We start from the raw sequence: 24,925 nt of genomic DNA, 5'->3' as shown, positions 1-24,925 counted from the left end.
CACACCAGCCCTGCCCCCAGTCCCAAGGATGAACTGAGGTAGTGTTCATACTGCTGAGGAATATTTAAGACAATTCTTGAATGGCTTTAGTGACTTTTGCTGGTAAAACCCCGTAATAAAATGTGAAGAATAAAGTTCTGAAGAAAGTGTTCAGTGTTGTTCTGCTGTACCCATTCATACATTCAGTGAATACCTGACAGAACAACATAAAGTATCTGAGATTTGCTTCTGTCTCACTTTGCGAAAGTGAACCAGACAAAATCAAATTCAGAAGAATATGCTTAACTAGAAAGAGTTGAGTGTGAAGTATGCGTTAATTAAAACCGTTTTTTATTTTCTTTCTCGCCCTGACTGACTTCATCAGGGGTAGTTTGCTCAAAGGTTCATAATGTAAGAACACTTATAAAAATTGGTCTATTACAGGTTTTGTAAACATGGAAGAAATACTGTTGAATACATTACAGTGGTTTCCTGTGAAATATTTGACAATAATATACATTGGTGGTCGCTGAAGACATTTGCAGACAATGTTTCTTAAAATGTGTTGAGTCATGGTACTGTTTTGTGTGAGGTGAGATGTTTGTTTTGTTTTATCAATTGCATGCTACCTTGTACATTTTAATTATGAATATTTTTAACTGCATCATTTCAAATGTGGAAAGAATTGACCTTTAAAACAGCTGGTATGGTACTGTGATAGTTCCCGAATTGCTGTATTTTTTTAAGCTAATGTTTGGATTCTGAATTGCAATTCATACAGTTTCTTTCTTACTCTTGTTGAGTGAAAGAGAATTACTGCTGCAGGCAGTTTGCAAATAGCAACCACAGTAAACTGTGCCTTTTGGGTAATTTTACATTGTAATGGAGGAGCATTTGTCAAATTTGTTTCTATTCAGGCTTTATGCAAAACATAATGTGTAGTAATAAGGTAAAGGCTGAACTCATAATTTCAGTTTGTAAGACGATATTTACTGTACCCAAGGCAGAAAATTTATAGGCAGCATTCTTTTAACTTTGCACACAAGTGCCCTACAAAGGCTGGATAGTTTTACTAGCAGGAAAGTGTCTACACTGCAGGAGAGCAGGGCGCACTCTGTGTTGTCACAAATGACTCGCAAATAGTTTGAGGTGCCCACATTTGCTGTATTGAGTTTGTACTGCAGCTTTTATGCCCATTTTGAAGTTTGTAGTGAGGAAGAAAGGTGGCGTAACCTTGTCTTTATGTGAATATCCTTCACTTGCTCTTTGTTTAAGGCTTGGGATCTTAAAAAAAAAAAAACATAGCTTATGTTCCAGCCTCTAAGAAAATGTTATTTTTTTATTTTTATGGTTCTAGATAGCTTTTCTGTTGTTGAAAGAAAGGGGATGGTCTTGACTGGAAGAAAGGGAATGGTCTTGATTTAGCTTCTGTGTGCTGTGCTGTCCTGCAGTAGTGGTTTTGCCTTTTCTGTGATGTCTTAATGAGGATGTTGGCTAAATAAGATAGTTGCTGGCAGGTCAGTCCATGAAAAGACCACTTCTTTTACTGTCCATTAACTGACTTCATCAGTTGAAGAATTGGGTGTGATCTCGTAATTTGTTTTTCTTCTAAGCCAGTCAGAGGTGAAGTGTGTGTTTGTGTCTTAGTTTGCTCGCGCATGTGTGGGGGGCACTAGGCTACCAGAGTCAGCAGTAAGTGCTGTATATGTAGTAATGTTAAGCCTGGATACAGGGGTATTGTTAAATACCGTGCTGCTCTGCTGGACTACATCTTCATTTGTATTTTGGTTGCAAAACTCCTAACCCAAATTCAGGCATTATGTTGCCAGGTGGTTGAAAATGATGATGCATTAGTTAGCCCACGACATGTCTTGTTTTCTGAAGTAGATGACCATTAATACTGTATGTTGCACTCCTGCTAGAACAGCCCTCATAGGGCAAAGCTTACTTTAACAGTAGTAACATATACCAGGCAAGAGGAGTAAATGTTAAATGGTGTACATTCTTCAGGATGCAGCTTAAAACCAGAAAATGGGGGGGATGGGATGGTGGAGCGGGTTGTCATTGTAACTGTAAACGTCTTCTGCTAGGAGAAGAGTAAGTAGCAGCTTTGGCCAACAGGAAGATTCTGTGTATCCATAGACGTAGAAAATCTGTTCATGGGAAGTAGTTGTGTTTTATGTTCCTGCCAAAGCTGCAGTGAGAGGTTTGTGTTCAGTTTTGGAAAGAGTCTAAAAAGGGATGCAGTAAGAACAATAGTATAGTGAAAAGGATGGAAGTAAAGTTGCATGTGGGAAGGCCAGAAAAGAGGGAGCTCTCTTCCCTAGAGGATAGACAGAAAATTGGAGGTATAACTTGAGGCCCCAGAGTCATTAATGGGAATTGCGAAGGATTTCTATCAGAAATTAATGGAACAAGGCAGGGAGGTGTGAGAAGTTGAGATCTGAAATGAAGGGACAGGCTTCAGGTTGGATGTTAGAGGCAGTTTGAGGAGAGGAAATGTTTCAGTACATTACCAACATACATTAATGCCATTATTGCATTTGCAGTCACAGCTGAAGCTCTGTGTGTGGCACAAACTGTAGCAGCTGTTGCTTTTTACAAATACAGCAATTAGGCTACAAGTATAGTACAATTTAAAAGCATTTTTTGTGCTTCTCATGTTAGAGTTGAGGAGCATAAATTGTGAAAAATGGACCTGGCTTGCTCCTCCTATGAGGGGTGCCAGATTGGGGAATAGAACTTTTTTTTTTTTTTTTTTTTTTTTGGTCCTTAGCTTAAAATACTAACTACTTCAAGGAACAGATTTATTCTTGTTCCTCTGCCAGATTGAGACGTACAGTTGCTAGGGCCAGGTCTGGTTAGAAGGTACTGTTCACTGAGGTTGTGCTGGAGAAATGCACAAGTCTGCTATACTCTGTATACAGCGCACAAAAAGTAACTGTTTAAAAACAAATGGGATAACTGGAAATGAGGGGAGGGGGACAACATTTTTTGGGGATAGCTGCAGGGTGGTAGCTGCATCACATGGGCAGAGTAGATTGTCATTCTTTCTGGTTTAAATACATGCGGACGATTTGAACTTGGATTATTCTCCTTAAGTTTGATGTGGGAACTGTATAAAGTTTATTTTTGAAAATGGTTGCATTCAAGTATATAGTAAAGTAATGGTACGTGACACTGCTCATTGGTCATGGAAATGTGAAGTACGGCCTTTTATAGTTTCTTTCTTTTTGTGTGGGCGAGAGTAAAACATGTAACACTGCTTTAATTACATTCTTACATTAGTTAACTTGGACCTTAGTGTGTCTTTCTTTGTTCAGGGACATGTTGAGATCATAATTGTCTGATGGATTTTTTCGCTTTTTGAGACGCATGGTTAAAAGTTACACCACTATACATTGCCGTCAACCTTTGAATCCTGTTTCCAGCAACAGTACACCTTGGAAACTTCAGCCTCTGATGAATGTATTTATAGAGAACTGCAACACCTTGACATGTCCCCTAGAACATTTCCTTGCTAATGTATTTCTGGTATTTTTAAGAGACTTCAAACTTCTAACTTGTATCATAGAATGCTCATTTATCATTCAGAGCTGAAATTTGATGCAGCTATTTGCTTTAGGAAAATATAACTGTGGACTACTTCACCTGTGCTTTTTAACTGTTAAGAAAATAATGGAAATGTGGAGTGTTTTTTTTTTTTTTTTTGACCAATTGTCCTTTAGAGTAGGGGTTGTAGTGAAGGCAGATGAATCGGACATGTTTTCTAATATTAATGTAGAAAGCACAAAGAGTAATAAATGACAAAATGAGTTAGTTTATTAGTTTATTTTCAGTTTGGTATGGCATGCCCTGGTTGCAGTGTAAGCTTTGAAAAAAAGTATCTTTTTTTTTTTTTAATTCTGTGGATTTGTTTTAAATTGACTCTGTTGGTGTTTGAAATGCTTAGGGTGAATTTCAAGTACTAAAATAAAGCTAACCGGATATTTGTGTGGCTAGAACTGTAGTTTCAATCCCTTTACATGACCGTGGATTTATTTCTTTTTTCCCCTCTCCAGTTAAACAATAAATTCTTCACCTCTGCTCTTGTAAATCTCCTGTAATCATTTTATTTTTAATAAGCCTTCTCTGTCTGTCACCGATTTGTATCTGCTGATTGTGTTTTTTTGCTAAGCAAGTATTGTATTGCTTTAAAGGAACTACTAATATGGTATACTGTTGCTAGAAATTTACTGTTTGCATTATCTAACCAGTGGTGGACTGCAAGCCTCAAAGGCTGAGCATGTAATGTATAGCTCTTGTGGGATTCTCCATTTGGGGCCCACATGGGCGATTTATTCATAGTTGACCTTCATTTGCAGTAGCTGCTCCACTCAGGCTGACGACGTCAGTGATTTCCCCTTTTTTGACCCTGCACTGAACTGATGAGAGACCAGCTTCCTGCAGTGCGTCATCGGTGGAGTGGCCCACTTACTGGCACTGATGCTGCTTGTATCCTATTTCCAGGATGTACAAATGAAGTAAGAGGCCCTTACTGGTTGTTCTGTTGCTGCATTAAAGTAAAAATGTACCAGAAAGTTTTATAGGTAACTGGATGCAGGCTGGCTGGTCAGTGAGCAGGCAGATAGAGAAGGGAGTATTGGTGAAAATAAAGGAGGCACACGTAGCAGCAGTAAGCAAACGACAGATGAATTGCAGAGTGGCAGCTGCTCTAATGTTTGGTATATCATTAATAACTAAGCAAAATCAAAAACAACTGTGTATAATGTAGATTGAATGAATTAATTAATGATATTTGTGTAAATGAATAACAAATCTATTAACAAAAAACTGGGGCTTAGCTTAATAAATGTTAAGAAAATGTGAATGTCCAGAGCATGCCCAGTACAGTGGACGAAGGATGGTAGCATTTTTAGTATTCATGTAATGTTACCCTCTTAGAGTATCTGAATTTATGCATTATCCCCGTCCCCGAGAATGTAAATTTCTGCATGATATTATATATTCAGTTACATAGAACACACTGTTTACCTGCCTCTGAAGCCATGCTGACAACTGGAATGCATCTGTAACAGGGGAGTGTGTAACAGTTAATTAGATGCTTGTGCCACAGTTTTTGCCTTCAGTGGAAAAAATTTGATGGTGATTTGCTAAAGTTAGAGTTGTTGCCACCCATGTGTTGGGGGGACTTGTGGCAGTGGCAGCTTTCCATTGTTCAAGAATAGACTTTTCATTCACAGAAGCAATATGAATAAGTGCAAAGTGCTGGGTTAGAATATCTGTACATCCATTTATGATTTACATTATCGGCTGTAGCCTTTGGTTGAGGTTTAAGTCTGATGAAGGCCTTTCTTTCTTTAGGTTTCCTTCTGTGCACAAGTGGACATGTGCAGTCAACATGAGGACCAAAGTGACCTTGGAGTCTGTGAACCTAGGCGTTATCTATTTCTAGTTCTAAAAACGTTTTGGGGGATTCTGTGGATCCAATTTCTGACTCACAGCTGTAGGGTCCAGGGTTTAATCATGTGTGGTTACTGTTTTGAAGTTTGCATGTTCTCCCTGTGTATGTGTGGGTTTGGTTCTGTGATTTCCTTCCACCTTTCAAAAACATGTAGATTGATTAGCAACTCTAAATTGGCCATGTATATTGTATTTGCTGTTGTTCTTGTGACCCAGGTAGTTACTGAAATGGTCCATGATAATAAGTATACTTAACTGGTTAACAAATGAAGAAATTAAATTTAAAAGTTACAGCCTGTTCTGTAACATTGCAACTACCTTTAGCAAATTCCTTCTGTATTAAATGTTTTTCTGCAACATGTGTGGGTGAAAGTCATTTGTAGCCTATTTAACCTTGCTAATCCTTGTTTGTCATTTGCCTGAAAGTGCTTATCCAACTTCCTCCTCCCAGGATTCCCAATTTCTATGCTGTTACTCACAGTACTGTTCACATGAAGCACTGATTAAGGAAATATCTAGATGTGAATTATGTAATTCAACCCTTAGCCGCAGTGATCTGCAAAACTATACATTTTTTGTTTTAATTACTACTGTCCTGCTGGCATGTCTTTGACGGAGAAGCAGATAGTCTTTAGTCATGTTAAAAATACAGATTGCCATATAATTCATTATGTTTGTAGCCCTAGTTCTTACTATAATGTATGTGTAAACTGTGAGTCAGAATGAATTTCACAAGATATCTTTCCCTTGCTGACAGTATAAAACCCACATGAACAGATACCAGTACTAAAGTGACTTATCCAAATCTTCCCACTAAAAGAGCTGTACAAATTGTCAAGTATAATAAGTGGGAACAGTAGCTTTTTATCATAATTGCTACTCTAGCCATAGTATCTTGGAATATAAACGGCCTTACATGTATAGACAAAAAAAGAGATTTAAATTGTATTAAGAAATGGATAGTGCAAATAATGCTGCAGGAGACGCATTTGGAAAGAAATGAGCATATGAAATAGAAAAAGGTTTTCAGGATGGATATTCAGCAGAATAACAGGGAGAAAGGAAAAGGGGAGCAAAATACTGATGGCTATAGGGGATTCAGTAGTGATAGAAAATGAAAAAAAGGACAATAATGTTGTAGTGGTCGTAAGGGGCTATTGACAAGAGAGGAGGATTATGCTGGCATGTGTTTTATATTCCATCAAAAACTACTGTTAAGGAGCTTAAGAAAATGTTGAGACAGTCTGCTTTCATCAGGGAAAATTAGTTGTAGGTGGGAACGGGAACTTGATCTGCAGTAGCAAGGACATATCAGGGGGACCTAGAAGGGAAAATATAACAAAATAATGATTTCTGAAATTTTGAAAATGTTTGTTATGAAATACTTGAATCCAGTAGTAGGAACTCAGACATAATTTACATATTGCTTCCCAAGGTACAATAACTGGGCTGGACTGGATAGAAATTGTGTTTTACAGGAATGAACATTTGATTGAAAACTTTGACACACATTCAATAACTGTTTCAGATTATACACCAATAAAAAGTATGATAAAAATGCAGGCTAACGAAACAAAAATAAAACATTGGTGCTTTCCCACCTTCCTGTTAAAAAGAGTGGAATTCAAGAAATGGATAGTGGAAACAGAGCTGTTTGGGAAGATTCTTCAGAAGAAATAGCTAGTGAGTGGGATAAAAATGAAAATGAAATTTAAAAAGTAGGGTAGAAGTAAAAGCGAAAGAGGTATGTTTAAGAAGTCATAGGAATTATTTAGAGAGCAAAATAAGGGGGGGTCTCACAGATCAGGGGAGGAGTAACTGCAGAGTGATAAAGGGAAAATAAGGGAGTGTTTGGATAATATGCATGACTTTAGAAAGATTACTGTTAAGCAAATTTTTAATAATTATTTTTGATAACTCCAGAGCACAAAAATGTTCAGCACAGCAACTTAAGTAACAAAAAGTAGAAAGGGTTGTTGCCAAACTTGGGGAGTCTGACAAGAAGAATAACCAGAGATCCTGTAGTGGTATTAGAGATAGTTCAGGAAATTTTATGAAAATTTGTATAACTCAGAAGAATAGGGAAACCAGAAAGAGCACAAATGAAAATATTTATGGAAGAGTTAATTATGCCAAGATTGGTGGAAGATTAAGTTCAACAACTAATAGTTAAGATAGGAGGAGATGTGGTAGACATGGTAATGTATAATAGGAGGAGATGAGGTAGACATGGTAATGTATAATCAGACTGCAGGGAAGACTCCAGGACCAGATGGTATTCCTGTGAAAGTTTGGAAGTTAGGAGAGAAAAAGTGATAACGATGTGGAAGATTTTAATAATATTTTAAAATGAGGGAAAGCATCAGTATCTTTGAAGAGAACTCTGGTGGCTGTATCCCCCAAAGAGGGTAAAGACCTGTCATTCCCAATCTTGTGTAGATCCTATTTCAATTTTAAATCATGATTATGAAGTGTTTGTCTATACTGCGTAAAAGAATGGGAAAGGGCATTTCCAAAACTGATATACATGTGGAGGGGAGGCAAACATTTGTCAACATTAATAGAACAGCAACAATCCAGAGGGAAGCAGAATGTAAGATAATACTGCTACTGTTCGTGGGTCTTTATGAAAAAAAGCATTCAACAGAGTAAGCTGGGATTTTGAGTATGGCAATGGAGGCATTTGCATTCCGTGAGACAATAACAAAGTTAATTAGGAGAATATATGAAGAATCCGAGGCAAGCATTAAAGTGGGAGTCTTCCTCTCCAGTAAGTTGTGTTTGAACAGATGAACCAGACAGGGTGTCCTCTTTCCCCTTTATCTGCTTTATATTTAGAGCCAGTGGCAAAGAAAATAAGGGACCCAGAAATTCAAGAGCATGATTGGTATGGTAATCAAGTTGGCTTTATTTACAGATTATATTATTTTGTACTTGATAATTCTGCACAATAACTTTGAGTCAATCAGAGGAGGCTAAAAAAGATTGAGAAGAGAGTCATTTACAAGAGAACAGTAGGATGACATATGTATTGCTCTCTAGTATGTAGAAAATCCAGAAGGTTTAGGACAGGAGTGTCCAACCCGCGGCCCGCATGTGGCCCCCAGAGCTCTTCCATGCGGCCCGCGACCCTTAAATTGAAATTTAACTTTTTTTTCCGTGTGTTTTCACGTCCCCGTCCCTCAGCTATTCTGCGCATGCGCAAAATTACTTTTTTCACGTTTTTTTTCTTGCCAGCGTCTTTCAGCTGGTATGTGCATGTGCCAAAACACCGTTCGGTCGTTTTTTTTTCATTTGCGGTGAAGGAAGGAGTGAGATCGCGGCGAAGAAGTTGGATTTATTTACCTGACTACAACATCTATTTTACAGCAGTAAAAGGTAAGCTAAGCTACAGTGGTCAGACTTATTCTGGTTGTGTATTCTGTGTACAATGATTAGAATAAATGAAGGTTGCTAAAAGCATATTGACCTAAGGTTGTTGCATGAGTTCGCTGTAGTTTGTTTTCTGTTGGGTCTGTTTCATGAGGGAGTCAGTTTAATGTAGGCAGCTATGGGTAGCAGGATCCATCTGTTGGAAAAGGCATTTGCCTTCATTGTTTATGGGTATTTGATGTAACCAGAATAATTTTGGAGATGTGGAGGTCATGAAAAATGAGGATGAGTGTTTGAAGTATGTGTAGCTTCCTACTGCAGAAATGCAAAGTGTGTTTTGTTGTCTATGCTTGGGATGGTGTGTTATTGCACTGAAATTTGTAGCATCAGACTTTGTATTTTTACGCCGTTCATAGCCATGTGCTACAATTTGAAAACATAATCTCAGGGTAATCTATAATAAAGAATCAAAGTATCACCACCTTAGATCAGAATTTTATCAAGCTTCTTACGGTCATTTTTTCTGCTTATTCATTATTATTTCATAAAGGGAAATATAAAAGGAAATTACATTAGGTCAGCTCTGTTTTTTATTTCCTGATTACACACACACACAGACACGCAAGCACACACACACAGACACACACACACACACATACACACGTTTTTCATACTAAGCCTGCAATATACAAATGATTAAGTACTCTTAGTGGTGCTTAGGTTTGGATGGGAAGAAACTTTCTTTGAAGGCAGCATTGTTCGACCATGAGTATCGAGTCTCATTATCTTGTTAGTTACAGTTGGCTGCACTTTGGAGTTGAGGGACTTTTCCATTATCGTCAAGGTTAAGAAAATTCATAGTAAACATAGATATGGGCTGTCTGGGGAATAGAGGGTGAACTGTCCATATACAAGCACACTTGTTTTTATTACTTTTGTAAAAGCTGATGACTTGAATTAATGACTTATTTCGTCATTTTGGAGTGCTATAAGATAACAGTTAATTCACTTCTATGAATCTAATATCCAAATACAAGATGGGACTGGAGTAAGGAGTCCAAAATATATCAGCTATGTTTGTAAGGTGTTGTGTCCTCCTGATCCTCATATTTGTCTTAGATTTTTGCTAGAAGCATATTTGTGTAACAGGTCATAATTAAGTGTATGGGTAAAAGCTACTTGTGTAAACAATAACTACAGCCTTCTGGTTGAAGTTTAGCATTATTGACATTTTAACAATTTTCCTCTTTGCTTGGTTAATGTGTTGTAAAAGGTTCAGCAACCTTTTTTTGCACCTTTTTTAAATTATATCATTATTGCCAGTGAATCATGAAAAAACATAAAATGCAGCCTATAATGCACATCAAAAAATATACATGACACTCTGCAAGTGGATTTTTAACGTTACAGAATTTGGACTTGTATACTTTATTTGTTAGCAAAAGGTTGTACAAGAAAGGGAGAGTGAGGGAGACAGTGATCATGTGCCTATGAAAGAGAGTTACAGACAGTGGATAAAGCATATATATATATATATATATATATATATATATATATATATATATATATATATATATATATATATATATATATATATGTGTGTGTGTGGTGTATACTAGTTTCACAGTCTTTGTACAGACACAGTACTTACAAATTAACATTACTCTAACCATATATTTAATCGTCCATTAAAGCCTACTAACATGTCATTAAACCTATATCTCTGCAAACACAGTAAGATCAAATATTCCACAAAAGTCTGCAGTCATACAGTCACTCTAGACATGGAAAACTTGCTGGCATTATCAAAGGAACATAGGAATCTTTATGTTGTTCCCAAGTCTTAGGAGCATAACTGTCTGCCCATTCTAATAATTATGCTATGCTCAGTATTTTCACATGGTTCCTGACCAGCTCCGTGATGTAGAAGGATAAAGCCCTGATTATGCACAGATGACCCGAGTTCAAGAAGCTGCTCAGCTGCCTATGGGAGATAAACTGGGAAGTTGGGGATGATCTGGGGATGCCAGCTTGGTTCTAGTTCTCCACAAGGGTGACATGTAGTAGGATTACTAGGTGTTACCAGGTGTAGTTTCAGACAGCTGAGCCCTTGCTCTCATAATGCTTACCACTAGCAAAGTGGAGGGAAATTCAGCATGTGGAAGTATGCTTCCCCTCAGAAGACAGCAATAGCAAGCTCACAGGAACTAATAAGGAGGAGTTCTCCCACAGAGGAGAGGGTAGGCCACACCGTGTCAGAAAGCTTGTCAGCTTCCTATATAAGTATATATATTAATAACTCTCACTAGGGAGCAGAAAGGCTGAAAGGGACTTCAGGGTGGGAACAAATTGTTATAGGCTCTTGGTCAGCCATGAAATGCCCAGCTACTATGTCTCCAGAATGAAAGGGCTGTGTGGGTACTGGAGTCATCAGACAAGCTCCTGGTGTGTGTGTGTGTGTGTGTGTGTGTGTGTGTGTGTGTGTGTGTGTGTGTGTGTGTGTGTGTGTGTGTGTGTGTGTGTGTGCAAAACATATATTTGCATTGTCATCCCTGCAAAGTCACAGTTTTGTGATGTTTAATGCAGTTACTGCTGTTAAAGAGAGACTTGCTGAATGCATATATTATTTAACATTAACTTACCAACAATAAAAAGGCTGCTTGCTTGGTCTTTCTGAAAGGGTAATCTCGTATAAAGTATTAAGATAATTCAAATCCTTGTGTGTGTGTGTGTGTGTGTGTGTGTGTGTGTGTGTGTGTGTGTGTGTGTGTGTGTGTGTGTGTGTGTGTGTATGGGGGGGGGACTAAGCCTACTGTAATGATTCTGCATTATACATGGGTGAAAAAACATTTCTTAATGAAACCCACTTTCTTATCCTTGAATCATGGAATAACATTACTGTACAGCAGTGTCAGTGGCACAACAGGTCACACACTTGCCTTTGGCGTAGATTAGTAGATAATTTATTTTTAGAAAGAGAAACTCTCTGCTTTCAGTATGTACCATAGCTCTCAACCTTTGATCTCAAAAATGAGGAACATTAGCCCTTATAATGTGAAACAAATGGGCAAAATGTGGAACACATACTAATGGCTTACTAACAACTTCAACTATGAAGGTCATAGGATGGTTATGAGATATTGAATTTTAGGGCAAATATTATAATATTATGCATTTATTAATTTATTTATTGTTCAAATTAACCTACAATACAGCCACATTAGTCCGCATAAACCTGTGTTTTTTTTTTTTTGCTCTTCAGTTAATGTGAGACCTTTTTTTTTTTTGGTCCTCACTTGCCGTTTGCCCCCAGACCATTTCTGTTGAATCAATGCGGCCCTTGCAACTGAAAAGGTTGGACACCCCTGGTTTAGGATTTTTGCTTGGAAGTGTTTGCATAGATGTTCTTCATGTTTCACTGTTGCAGTCATTACATTTGGGTTATCTGCCTGCAGGTAGCCCTCAGCCAGCCTGAATGTCAAAGTCTTGGATTCCTGCATTGGATGCTGCCTCTTCTTCCATGATATCAGGTCATCAGGGGTATAAAACATGCAGCCGATGCCATTACACCAGTCTTTCTTGCTGTGCGGTGCCTGAAGCAGAAGCAGTTCGCAAGTGCTGGTCGGCCGACTCCTGAAATTTTCGTTTTTGAGTTTCAGAACCAAAGTCATCAAAAAAGCTAAGTACCCCATTGGGGATCCTTTTTCTTGCTCTTAACCGATGTCAGTAAAAGTTAACAATTGTATTGCCTGTGGAAAGCAAATGCCTCATAAATATTTTATTTCGTATTGCATTCCTTGCTTAGGCCCAGACCACGACGTCCCTCGCTGTCGGTTTTGTGCCTTATTCAAACCCAGGACTATTTGTCGTCTTTCTTTTTGCAGCAAATTATTTTGGTACTCTGTTTAACTATCCAGAAATGGCTTCGGTAAGCCATCTGACTACCGACATTCCGAAAAAACGTAAAGATAAAGACAGAGACAGACTGCATAGGTCCAAAGCTGCCGACGACGCTTCCATTAAGCTAGTCGCCAGTTCGCCGGTACTCAGTGAGGTGCTTTCGCAGGCCCTGATACCTGCTACTACAGATTCACAGGCCTCTACTGAGACCCATTCGGAGTCTGGTATGCCGCGAGATGCTTCTTCGACTGTGAAACCTGTGGATGTCTCTACCTTGGATGGGTCCGGAACCACTGTGCAGGCACCGGCTTCTGAGGGTGTATTCAGGCCTACTGACTTGCATTTCAAACCGACGCCATCTTCTTCTTCAAGGCCTAAAACTTGACCCACGCCTAGAAAACCGACATCCAAACCACATGGTCAGGCCCATATGCCTAAAATAACAAATGATAAGATAGGCTGAAGACCTTATTACTTTAATTAGGGGAAGCCAGCCTTCACCCTCTAAGAGACCTAGAACTGATTTTCCTTCTGATTCTTCTGATCAGGATTCTGAAATTTCTGTTTCTTCTGATTACCAGGATTTACCCTTATCTACCTATGAGGATTCTGATGCAGAGGATTCCATTCCCTCTGCTTCCCCTCCAGAAGATTTTTCTTTTGGTGAAACCTTGCACACTCTTAGGGAGCATTTCCGTTGGGAAAACTAGGATTACTCTGACTTCAAAAAGAGGCTTAGGAAATTCTTACTCCTCCCTCAACATAGGTCTTTAGCTATCCCTCCTATCCTGGACATTGTAGATGATGCCTTTTTGGAATCTAGCCTGGCCCCAGACACTTTACCTCCAGCTCCTAGGAAGTCTGACAAGTATTACAGAGTACCTGACTCTCACAAGTTCCTCTTCAAGAATCCTACTGCGGACTCCGAGAACATTTCCCAAGGACCTAAGGGCATTAAGGCTACTACTGCCAAAAACTCTACCTCCTCTGGTAGAGATTCCAGGGCCTTGGAAAGATGGGGTAAGAAGGTATACACTTGCTACTTTGGCCATTAGGTCCTTAAATTGCCAGTTTCATATATTAAAGTATCAGCAGCATATTATGGGACTACTTAAACAGAAAATGGTGTTGATTCATGACTGTGCTGAAAGTAAAGAATTACAAGAGTTAATGTATTCTGCTGAACAAGTTGGTAAACATACTTTGCAATGTGGTTTTGACTCTTTAGAAGCATCTTGCAGGGCTGTTGTCACTGGGTCTGTAGTTGGAAGGCATGCTTGGCTTAAGGAGCAAAATTTGCCAGATCATGTTAAAGTTAAATTAATGGATGCTCCGTTAAACCAAGACCGCATGTTTGGCAACAAAGCAGAAGTCGTCCTTAAAAAGATGGAGGAAAAAGCTAAATCTGTGCAAACTGTTAAAGACTGCCTGCAAGTACAGCCTCCTAGATTTAGCAAGCATTGGCCTTCTAAGAATTGGTCCTTCCCTGTCTCTTCCAGGCCTTTTCAGTCCAAACCCAGGAACAGCAGACCACCTAGGCTACAGTCTCAAGGTACTCACATGCCTAAGCAGTGGGGGGCTCTCACTTCCAAAGCTGGAAGTAGTAAGACACCCCCCTATGGAAAAATGTCACAATGACTTAACCTTAAGCCTTCCCAGCCCTGCTCAACTGCATGCTCCCTTAGGGGGAAAGATCGTCCTGCATGCAAAAAACTGGGAACTCATTACCCAGGACAAATGGGTTTTAAATATAGTTTTCCAAGGATACAGATTCCACACCTTACCAACCCCCAACGGTTGGCCAGACCTACCCCCCAAATCAGTGGGAAGAGGCTCGACAGCATGTTCTCTCTCTCTTCTAAGTATCAGAGCTATTCAGCCTGTCCCAGCAGAAGAAAGAGGACAAAGTTTTTACTCAAGACTTTTCGTGGTACCCAGAAAAGACAGCTCCTGGCATCCTATCTTGGACCTCTCTATTCTAAACACCTGTTTGGTAATCCCAAAATTCAAAATGCCAACACTTCAACAGCTGCTTCCTATGCTAGGCAAAGATGTCTGGTTGGCAACCTTAGACTTAAAGGAAGCTTACCTGCACATTCCAATAAGGGAATCTTGCAGGAAATACCTACGCTTCAGAGCAGGCTCCATGCACTATCAGTTCTCTGCACTTTCCTTTGGCTTATCTACTGCGCCCAGGGTATTCACAAAGTGTCTAGCTCCAGTCATTGCATTTTGCAGGCAAAGGAATATTCAAATATACCCATACCTGGACGATTGTCTAATTCAGGCAGAAATCCAGGACATACTATTAAATCATCTGGCATTTGTAAAGAAACTGCTAACCTCACTGGGGTACACCATAAACGAAAAGAAATCTCATCTAGTACCCTGCCAACAAATTGTATTCCTGGGAGCAAGCTTGAACACAACTTCCCAGATGGCTTACCTCATGCCAGTAAAACAAGTTTATTTGACAGCCTACTTCAAACTACTGGCCACAAACACCCAGCTATCTGCAAGGAAAATCCTACAAGCCCTGGGGTTCATGGCCTCTTGCATTCTACTAATTCCATATGCAAGACTGCATATGAGGAAACCCGCAGTAGTGGTGCTGCGGTAGCGTTGTTGCCTCACAGCAAGACGTTGTCACGTTCGATTCTCAGAGCGTCTTCTGTGTGGAGGCATGCGTGAATGGGCGTGCCTTCGTTGAAGGTTATGCGTCAGGGCTGGTAACTCGGCATGTAAAAATCCACTACCAAACATTAGCAGACCGGAGTTCCGCTGTGGCGACCCCTAACCGGGATAAGCTGAAAGACACAACAACAACAACAATGTTATCTAAAAAGCCTATGGTGTCAACATTCTCAGGACCTGGAATCAATGATTCCCATCATTCCTTGCATAAAGACAGAGTTCCTTTGGTGGGCAGAGGTCTGCTACCACATCAAGGGACTCCCATTCACTCTACCCCCTGCCGCCCAAACCCTAACAGACTCATCAGACTATACATGGGGGGCTCACTTGGCAGTGCATTCTGGGCAAATGGAGCCCGAATCAGATGCACCTGCATATCAATCAAAAAGAAATGTTAGCTGTACAGAATTCCTTGACAGCCTTCAAGGATCACATTCTTCCAGGACAATTATTGGCAAAGACAGACAACACCACTGCTATGTGGTACATAAACAAGCAGGGGGGAACCACTCGTACCCTCTCTACAGACTAGCCATCGCTCTGTGGAACACAGCCTTGAGCTACCAAGTGCACCTACAAGCTCAATTCCTGCCAGGCAAGCTAAATTCACTGGCAGACAACCTAAGCAGAAATCTCATTGACCCACACGAGTGGAAACTGGAACCAAAGATATTCATCCTTTTGAGAATCAAATGGGGGAATCCAGAGATAGACCTGTTTGTCTCCCCTCAGAACTACCAATTGGACAATTTCTGCACAAGGACTTCCCACAGTCTAGCTTGGAAAGTGGATGCCCTGTCCTTCACCTGGGAAAGCCTCTCAGTTTATACCTTTACCCCTCTGCCTCTCCTCTCAAAGGTTTTGCTAAAGATCAAACAGGACAAACCAAGGACAATACTGATTGCACCAGACTGGCCATGCCAACACTGGTACCCCCTCTTGCACAGTGTGTCACCGCTGGAACCATGGCACCTGCCTCACTCAACGGCTTAAAATACTTATATTTTTCCTTTACTTTTAAAATCGTACTCTGGCATTCTCCTCATTTATATATTTTCCTTACAGGAAAACCGGCTTTTTTTTTTTCTCATTGCACACATCATCAAATCTGATGATCAACTCTGACTCATCAGTGATGCTGTTTGTCAAGCAGCATTGGCGTTCTACTACACTTGTCAATCAGTACCTTTATGCATAAACTTGGAGATTGTGCAAGCACTGATTTAAAGAAGACCATAGACAGTAGGTATTTCATGGTGCCAACAGTCTTTCTTCATGTTCTGTGTGTTTTCAGAGTTGGTATGTATGAGTGGCAGGCAGTAATGAGAGCAGCCCAGCCCACATGCGGATGCGGGGGGGGGGGGACAGGACTTGGTGCCTTGCCAGAAATATTTATCCCCTGCACTATGCATGATTTGTATGGCCACAAAATAAGGATAATAAGGATAATCTCAAAATTTTAGTTTGTCTGTGATAACTCCGTGAAGGCTTTTGATGTGTTTGGTTGTTCAGTGAGAGGCACTGCATTGTGTTGGGAAATGGATTTAGATTATACTTTTTTAAAAATTTCTCCAAGTCTTTCGGGTTTCAAATGCCATGATGAGAATGGACCCCTTTCCTAATTCAGAGTATGATTAAAGTTCATGAAATCAGCATTGTTTCAATATTTGATGTCCGCTAAAAGTGCTCTTCGCAGCACCCACAATATGCCCAGTAATGACTCCTCCTGCAATTCGTACGGGATTACATGTATTGGTAACAAGGTGTTGTATGTCCCCTTAGTGTTATGGTATCAACATTTTAGGCAATCAAAAGGTCATCATCCTTCCAAAGGATGGTTACCTAATGTTAGAAGTGGTGACAAGATGACCGAGTCGCACACTACAACCGCCTGTCCTGTAATGCTATTTAAAAAGGTGCTAAAATACTTACCTTTTATTAAACAAAAGTTACAATGCTTATGAAGAGTCACGGTAGTTACCAGTAGTAACTTGTTTTTCTTCCAGTCACTTACTGTCAACCGGTGTATCCATTTCTGAACCAAAAATCATACTGCTATGGAGGTGCGTTTGTACGCACATTGCATTTCTTATCAGGTCATTTTTTTTCTTTTCTCTTTGGTACCCTTTCTAATTGTCTCATCTTTGTAGTCCTCTCATCTGTGTGTTGCAGATGGCTTCTTACACTGAGTGTAGTTTATACTATATTTGCTTCATTCTGCTTGGGTATTTCTGTCCTTAGTTTTAGCTACTCTTTCCCACTGCCTGTAACTACTTTCACCCAGGTTTCTTGCTTTGTACACATTTTAAAAATGCAGTTGTATGTTATTTCTGTCATGCCTTCCACATTAACTACTAATATGCTGTTTTTCTTTTTTTGTCAGTTTTATGATTATAATTAATTATTGAATTTTTATTATTGTGTGTACATGGGGGGATGGGGGGGGTGGAGCGATCCATCAAATTTTCCAATAATCCTAGAGAATTTTTAGTAGTGGAACAAATAACATAAAGTCAAAATTGTAAATGCTTCTAGATAGTCACCTGAAAAATACAAAGCCCTATATATTGACTGTCCTTATGTAACACGTCATGTATCTTCATGAAATATCACCCTTGGGAGATCCCCCCTTCCCCAGGTGTGCAAGATGAAGTGATTGTTTTCCTTTTGAGATGCTGTGTGTTGAATGAAATGGTAAAGTGAATTTCTTTCTGCCTGTCTTGATGGTTGCTTATGTGAATGTTAAAGAATCAGTGTAACAGTGACAACAGATATGTGCAGTGTCCAGCATTATAGACATTTACCGAATGACAGTGGCAAGGAGGACCACAATGTGTAGTATAAAATCTTTAGCCAACCGCTGATGACAATGCATCAACACCTGGCTCTCACCTGAGGGTTCCAAAATGTAAATGCCCAGTGGAAGTTGGTACTCCCTCCAATGGATGATGTTGATTTACTGATGCACCCCCCACCCCATGGATGACGTGAATTCCTGATGCCTAGCAGGATGGTAGGTCCATTAGGTGTTGTAGGAACTATGTTTTCAAAGACTGGTGATTTGCTATGGAAAAAAAAATATTTGTGTGTGTACCTTGGAGGTAAGGACATTTCCAAGGATGCAAAAAAAGTATTTCAACACCCTGACTGCACAAGTAAGACACTGAAGTGTGACGTCTTTAAGAAATTGAACTGTTTACACTGCATTTCCATGCCAAATGTAAGCTTGGAAGAGATAAGTTGGAGAACAGGAAAAAGTATTACTTTGCAAAAAAGGTGCTATGTGCATGCATCTGTCTGCAGCAATGTCAGAGTGAGTGTAATGTGCTTGCATCTGTGTGCAGCAATGTCAGAGTGGAAGTGTGATGTGCATGCATCTGTCTGCAGCAATGTTGGAGTATGATATGCATGCATGTGCCTGCAGCAATGAGTATGATGTGCATGCATCTGTCTGCAGCAATGGCAGTGTGTGTGTGTGCGTGTGTGTGTGTGTGTGTGTGTGTGTGTGTGTGTGTGTGTGTGTGTGTGTGTGTGTGTGTGATGAGGGGTACAAAAGTGCATGAGACAGGCACAAGAAGAAAAACGCAGAATAAAGAAAAAGAAGAAAACCTGTGAAATAGGTTTGTAAATTCTGCATTAAGAAGGCACTGACGTTTGAACTGGCCTAGTAGTTTAGTCTGCATTTAGTTCTCATTGGTTAGCTGTCTTTTACTGATTATCAGGTAAAGGAATGATTAAATCTGTGTAATATTTCCTTTTAACAGTCTGTTCTTAGTACTATAAATTTATGTATGAAAACGTTTAGCATGTCTTGATGGATTATGTTCAGAGACCACGAAGAGCTGAAAGCACAGGGTTCATCTGAAAATGGCATAAACCTTTCCTATGCAGGTTATGTGAGACCATCAGAAACAGTAAAATGGTATATGAAATAACAGTTGACCATTAGCAGAATCCCATTGGCAATACACCAAGCATTTAATCAATGCTGAGTAGATGTATTTAAGACCAATTTAGAATGTAGTGAATGATGTGAAGAGACAGGAAGCCTGCTTCAGACTTTATTAAAGTGAAAAATGTTCTATATCCAGCTGCATGTGGGCTTTGAGGTATGTCAGAATGGGCAAGAACAGCTGCAGAAGTGAATAGGGCAACATTTACATCCTGACTCTGGGTCATGGCTTGACTGCTTTGAAGGGAAAATAGGGATGTGCCCGTAAATAGTGAGGTAATGTGAAAATCTAAAAGCTTTACATTTAAATGCAGTCATAAAGATAGTTGCACTGTTTAGCTCTGTGAAATGCAGAAATTCTGGTGTGGAAAAGTGATAGTTTGAAAAGCAGGGTAAAATAAACATTTTGGGGGATGTTATGGGAATTGATATGCCACATATGTGTTGTAGTTTATTTAAAAAAAATAAGCTGATTTGTGAGGTGAAACCGATGCAAGGTACATAGCAAGAAGCCAAATGTTCAAGAGTTTTAAAACTGGCATCTGATAATGACATTGTGTTCAACAGGCTGTTCTCGTATGATTTGTGCTGTGATTTTTTTTCTAGTCAAAAATATAAACAAGTTTAAATTATAATGGCTTTGTAGCCTGATGTAAGTCATGCCCACTTTCACATTGTCAACACCATTTGTCTGATATCAACAAAGTTCAGTATACCATGTGTCTTTCTGAAAGCTGTTCAATTTGAAAAGAAATGAAGTTTTAGTAGCATGGTTTTAATTCCTCTGGGAAATCTGTTTCCCTTCCAGAAGCATGCTAATTGACTGGATTTAACAGTGTGTGTGTGTGTGTGTGTGTGTGTGTGTGTGTGTGTGTGTGTGTGTGTGTGTGTGTGTGTGTCTGCGCGCGCGCGCATGTGTGCGTGAGTGTGCACTCACCAGTGCATTGAGGGAGATTTGGGGCTGCCTTTGGAGAGGTGGATCTGTTATTTAAGTGATGTATATAAATATGTGCAACACATACATGGAAACACATGGCCTTTTTCCCATGCAGTTATGACACTGGTCATGGCTGAAAATGACCCATGGACCAGCCCACTTACTCAGTCTGTTAGCAAATTGTAAATAAATCCATTCTGTTGCAAGTTTTTGTTGCTATACTTGTGTAATTGCTATATATTTTTAAAGTCATGCTGCTGATTCTTTTGATTTATAAAATTTTAGTTGGATTTCCAAACCTAGTAATAGAAACTTGAGACATTAGTACTGTAAGATAGTTACAAGTGGTACTAAAACCACTGGCATGCATCTATAACGTGAACTTGAAATTTTTAAGATTCTTATTGATTTTAATACATACCTTTATTACGGCATGCTTGTAAATGGTTCTGTTTTAAGGTATTATATGGTTATTGTTTTTCTTCATATGATATTTATGTATGTACAGTGGATATAAAAAGTTTTCACACCCCTGTTAAAATGCCAGGTTTTTGTGATATAAAAAAATGAGACCACAATAAATCATTTCAAAACTTTTCCCACCTTTAATGCGACCTATAACCTGTACAATTGTATTAAAAAACAAAAAATCTGTTGGGGGGGAAAAATATTAAAAATAAAAAAACGTACAATACGTTGGTTACATGTGCACACTCTTAAAGTAATACTTTGTTGAAGCACCTTTTGATTTAATTACAACATTCAGTCTTCTTGGGTATATCAGCATGGGACATCTTGACTTGGCAGTATTTGCCCACTCTTCCTTGCAAAAGCACTTCAAATCTGTCAGATTGCGAGGGCCTCTCTTGTGCACAGCCCTTTCAGGTCATCCACAGATTTTCTATTGGATTTCGGTCTGGGCTCTGGCTAGGCCATTCCAAAATTTTAATTTTCTTCTGGTGAAGCCATTCTTTTGTTGATTTGGATGTATGCTTGGGATCATTGTCCTGTTGAAAGGTGAAATTCCTCTTCATCTTCAGCTTTCTAGCAGACGACTGAAGGCTTTGGGCCAAAAGTGACTGGTATTTGGAACTGTTCATGATTCACTCCAACTTGCTAAAGCCCCAGTTCCAGCTGAAGAAAAGCATTCCCAAAGCATGATACTGCCACCACCATGCTTCACCATGGGGATGGTGTTCTTTTGGTGATATGAAGTGTTGTTTTTGCGCCAAACGTACCTTTTGGAATTGTGACCAAATTTCAACCTGAATCTCATCAGACCATAACGCATTTTCCCACATGCTTTTGGGAGATTTGATGTATTGTTTTGCAAATTTTAGCCAGGCCTGGATGTTTTTCTGTGTAAGAAAAGGCTTCCATCTTGCAACCCTACCCCATAGTCCAGACATATGGAGAATACGGGAGATTGTTGTCACATGGAGTACACAACCAGTACTTGCCAGAAATTCCTGCAGCTCCTTCAGTGTTGCTGTATTTCTCTTGGCAGCCTCCCTGACCAGTTGTCACCTTGTTTTTTTCATCAATTTTGAGGGATGTCCAGTTCTTTGCAATGTCAGTGTTATCGCATATTTTCTCCACTTTTTGATGACTGTCTTCACTGTGTTCCATGGTATATACAATGTTGTGGAAATGTTTTTGTACCCTTCTCCTGACTGATACCTTTCAACAATGAGATCCCTTTGATGCTTTGTAAGGTCTCTGTGAACCATGGCTTTTGCTTTAGCAGGCAACTGAGTAAATGTCAGGAAAATCCTACTAGGACAGCTGATTTTTATTTGGGGTTAATCCGTCTCTTTTATTGATGTCAAGTGTGCACCCAAGAAAACTGAATGTTGCAATTAAATCAAAAGGTGCTTCAATAAAGTATTAGTTTAAGGGTGTGCACACTTTTGTAACCAGCATATTGTACGTATTTTATTTTTTATATTTTTTCCCCTAACAGATTTGTTTGTTTTTTCAATTGAATTGTACAGGTTATAGGTCACATTAAAAGTGGGAAAAGTTTTGAAATGATTTATTGTGGTCTCATTTTTCTTTTATATCAGAAAAACCTGTCATTTTACCAGGGGTGTGCAAACTTTTTATATCCACTGTATATGTAAAATGCCTCAGTAACTCCATATCTTCACAATTGAAATTTTAGGTAATCCATACATTCGTTTTTACATGTTGTTATCTTGACATTTTAAACCGTATTTCAGTCAGACATACCTGGATGGGGGCACTTCATTTCTGGGCTAGAGCATAACTTTCCAAAGTGACTACATTCTCTTATGCCCTTCAGCAGGGAAGTTAATGCTGTGATCTATGGTGCTGGTTTGCTTTGTGGCTTCTTGACCATTCCAGTGGGTGAGCTGCTAGCTTTATATATATCCTGTCTGCTGCCTAACTGAGGCAGTGTGGAGGACCTAAAGTGTTCACAAATTGCTTTGCTCCAGTAATTGCCTACTGCTGAACCAGGGGCATTTACATATTGCCTTTATCTGGATAACTATCTCATTCAGATGTGAACACGAGAGGAGATTCTGAAGGCTGTACAGTTTACTGTAACTTGCGTTCAAACCATAGGTGCCTCTCTAAACCTTCCAAAATCTGATCTAGTACTCTGTAGACAAGTCCTGTTCCTAGAGAGACAGTGGAGAGGAAGTCTTTGTGGTGTCCCGCAACGTGCATTTCCTGTAAGACTACTTCAGGTCAGTAAAACTAGCAGAGATTACTTTAAGAGAATTTCTGAGAGCGCTGGCCTACGTGGCCTCTTCCATTTTGACAGTATCCCTGGTAAGGTGAGGAATCTATAATTTTAACCTGAAGAACAGAAGTACAGTGCTTCCATTTCCTGTAGTGCTACATACCAGTATTATCTTGCATCAAGAAAGATCTCTTCTAGTGGATCCATTGAATGCTTCTCAGTCAAGGCTAGTTTAAATGGTGGGCCTAGACACATAGGTACGCACTATAGACCCTTCAGACTCAGCCTGAGGAGCCTAGTTGTAAAACCTATGAAGCCAAGGGATCTGGAACAAAACCTAGAGTAAAAGATGGACCAATATAAAAAAGCTGTTGGCTTTCTTTCTATCCATCAAGTTATTCAAGCTGATTTGAGAGCAGGGAATTCTGCATATCATCACAGACACCATCACAGTGATGTGGTACATCAGAAAGCAGGGAGGAACCCATTCTTAGCTGTTGCTCAAGTGTACTTAGCAGACCAGCTGAGTAGTGCAGAGGCAGAACCACATAAGTGGATACTAAACAGGAATGCATTTCTAGACTAAGTTCAATTATGAGATGTGCCAGGAATGGAGATTTTTTGCGTCTCTGGACTACTGAGGTGAATTCTGTACCAGGATAGCCAGAGACCTGGGCAACAAACACCTTCCTTTGTAAACTGTGCAGATCTGTCTCTCTAATTTTCCTGCAACACCATTAATCCACAGCATTGAACAGTAGATAGATGACAAGCCAAAAATGCTAATCATAGTCCCCTTTTCTGGCCAGGTAACATTTTCTCCCTTCTATTAAGTTTAGCAAAGACAGAGCCTGTTATGCTAGCATGTAGACTTCTTGACAAAACACAAGGAATCACTTGTATACCTCAGCCTGAGGACTGATGGTTTGACCATCATTTACTTTAGGCACATTTTCAGAGAACATGCTGTACAGTTTAAGGAAGGCTTGGAAACCAAATAGAAGAAAATTATAGGATAGCTAAAGGGCAAAGATTTTTCCTTTGCAGAAGGAGGGGGAACAGGATTCATGTGCAGTGTATGTCATTTATCCTCACTTACATGTTAGACCTTTGTAAACACTGCTATTGAATGGCTGTGTAAAGGTACATGTTAATGTGGTTTTCAGCTTATGCCTTGGGATCCCAAACTCTGTCTTACTTATTGCCTATAATGCAGTTCCTAAAGGGAGTGTTACACTTTAACCCACTTTTTTTTCTTCAAGCACCTTTATTGAATTATCACTTGTGGCCTAGGCAACTTTACATTCATAAAAAAATAATCAACTATATTAACGTAACAAACATTATACTTCACATATATTGCTATGTATTATAAAACCTAAACAACATTACATTATTCAATTCCTGCCTTTTTTTAAACAAGAAACATCTTTATTAAACCATCACGTACTACATAGGCAGTCATACATTTATATAAATGAAAACAAACCACACCTACACAATCCTAGTTGCAAGCATTTTACATCACAAACCATACTGACACACTCTGAGTTGCAAACATACATCACATGTAATTTACCCAATCTTTTTCACCGAAACATTTCATAGCTCATTTAAGTCCTGCCATCTTTTAAAATGTATTCCTCCCTTGTATGTATTTTTCCACAATTCCCATTTTTTCCTATATAGTTTGCTCCTACCCTTTTCTAAAGATCTCCATTCCAGTTTTTTTATCTCTGTTACTATATTCAAGATTTCCAATATAGTTGGTTTAGATTTTGATTTCCATTTTCTAGTAATTGCTTTTTTTGGCAGCCACCATTATTAGACACAGTAAGGCCTTGCTATGTTTAAGCTATTCCAGTTCTATATCATAGCGCCGAAAAATCATCTCCCTTGTCCGACCAACCTGCTTACC

At 39.3% G+C, this 24,925-nt stretch overlaps 1 protein-coding gene across 2 annotated transcripts in view; it reads left to right on the top strand.

The window, feature by feature from the left end:
- The window catches only part of SRGAP1 (SLIT-ROBO Rho GTPase activating protein 1), a 1,651,729-nt gene that overhangs the window by 142,869 nt on the left and 1,483,935 nt on the right, over positions 1-24,925 (top strand). The window lies entirely within an intron of this gene.

The sequence above is a fragment of the Protopterus annectens genome, chromosome 11.part0 (assembly GCF_019279795.1).
Source record: "Protopterus annectens isolate FY-2018-M chromosome 11.part0, PAN1.0, whole genome shotgun sequence".
Taxonomy (NCBI): Eukaryota; Metazoa; Chordata; order Ceratodontiformes; family Protopteridae; genus Protopterus; species Protopterus annectens.
The sequence above is the reverse complement of the archived record's forward strand: the minus strand, read 5'-3'. Positions and strand labels throughout refer to the sequence as shown.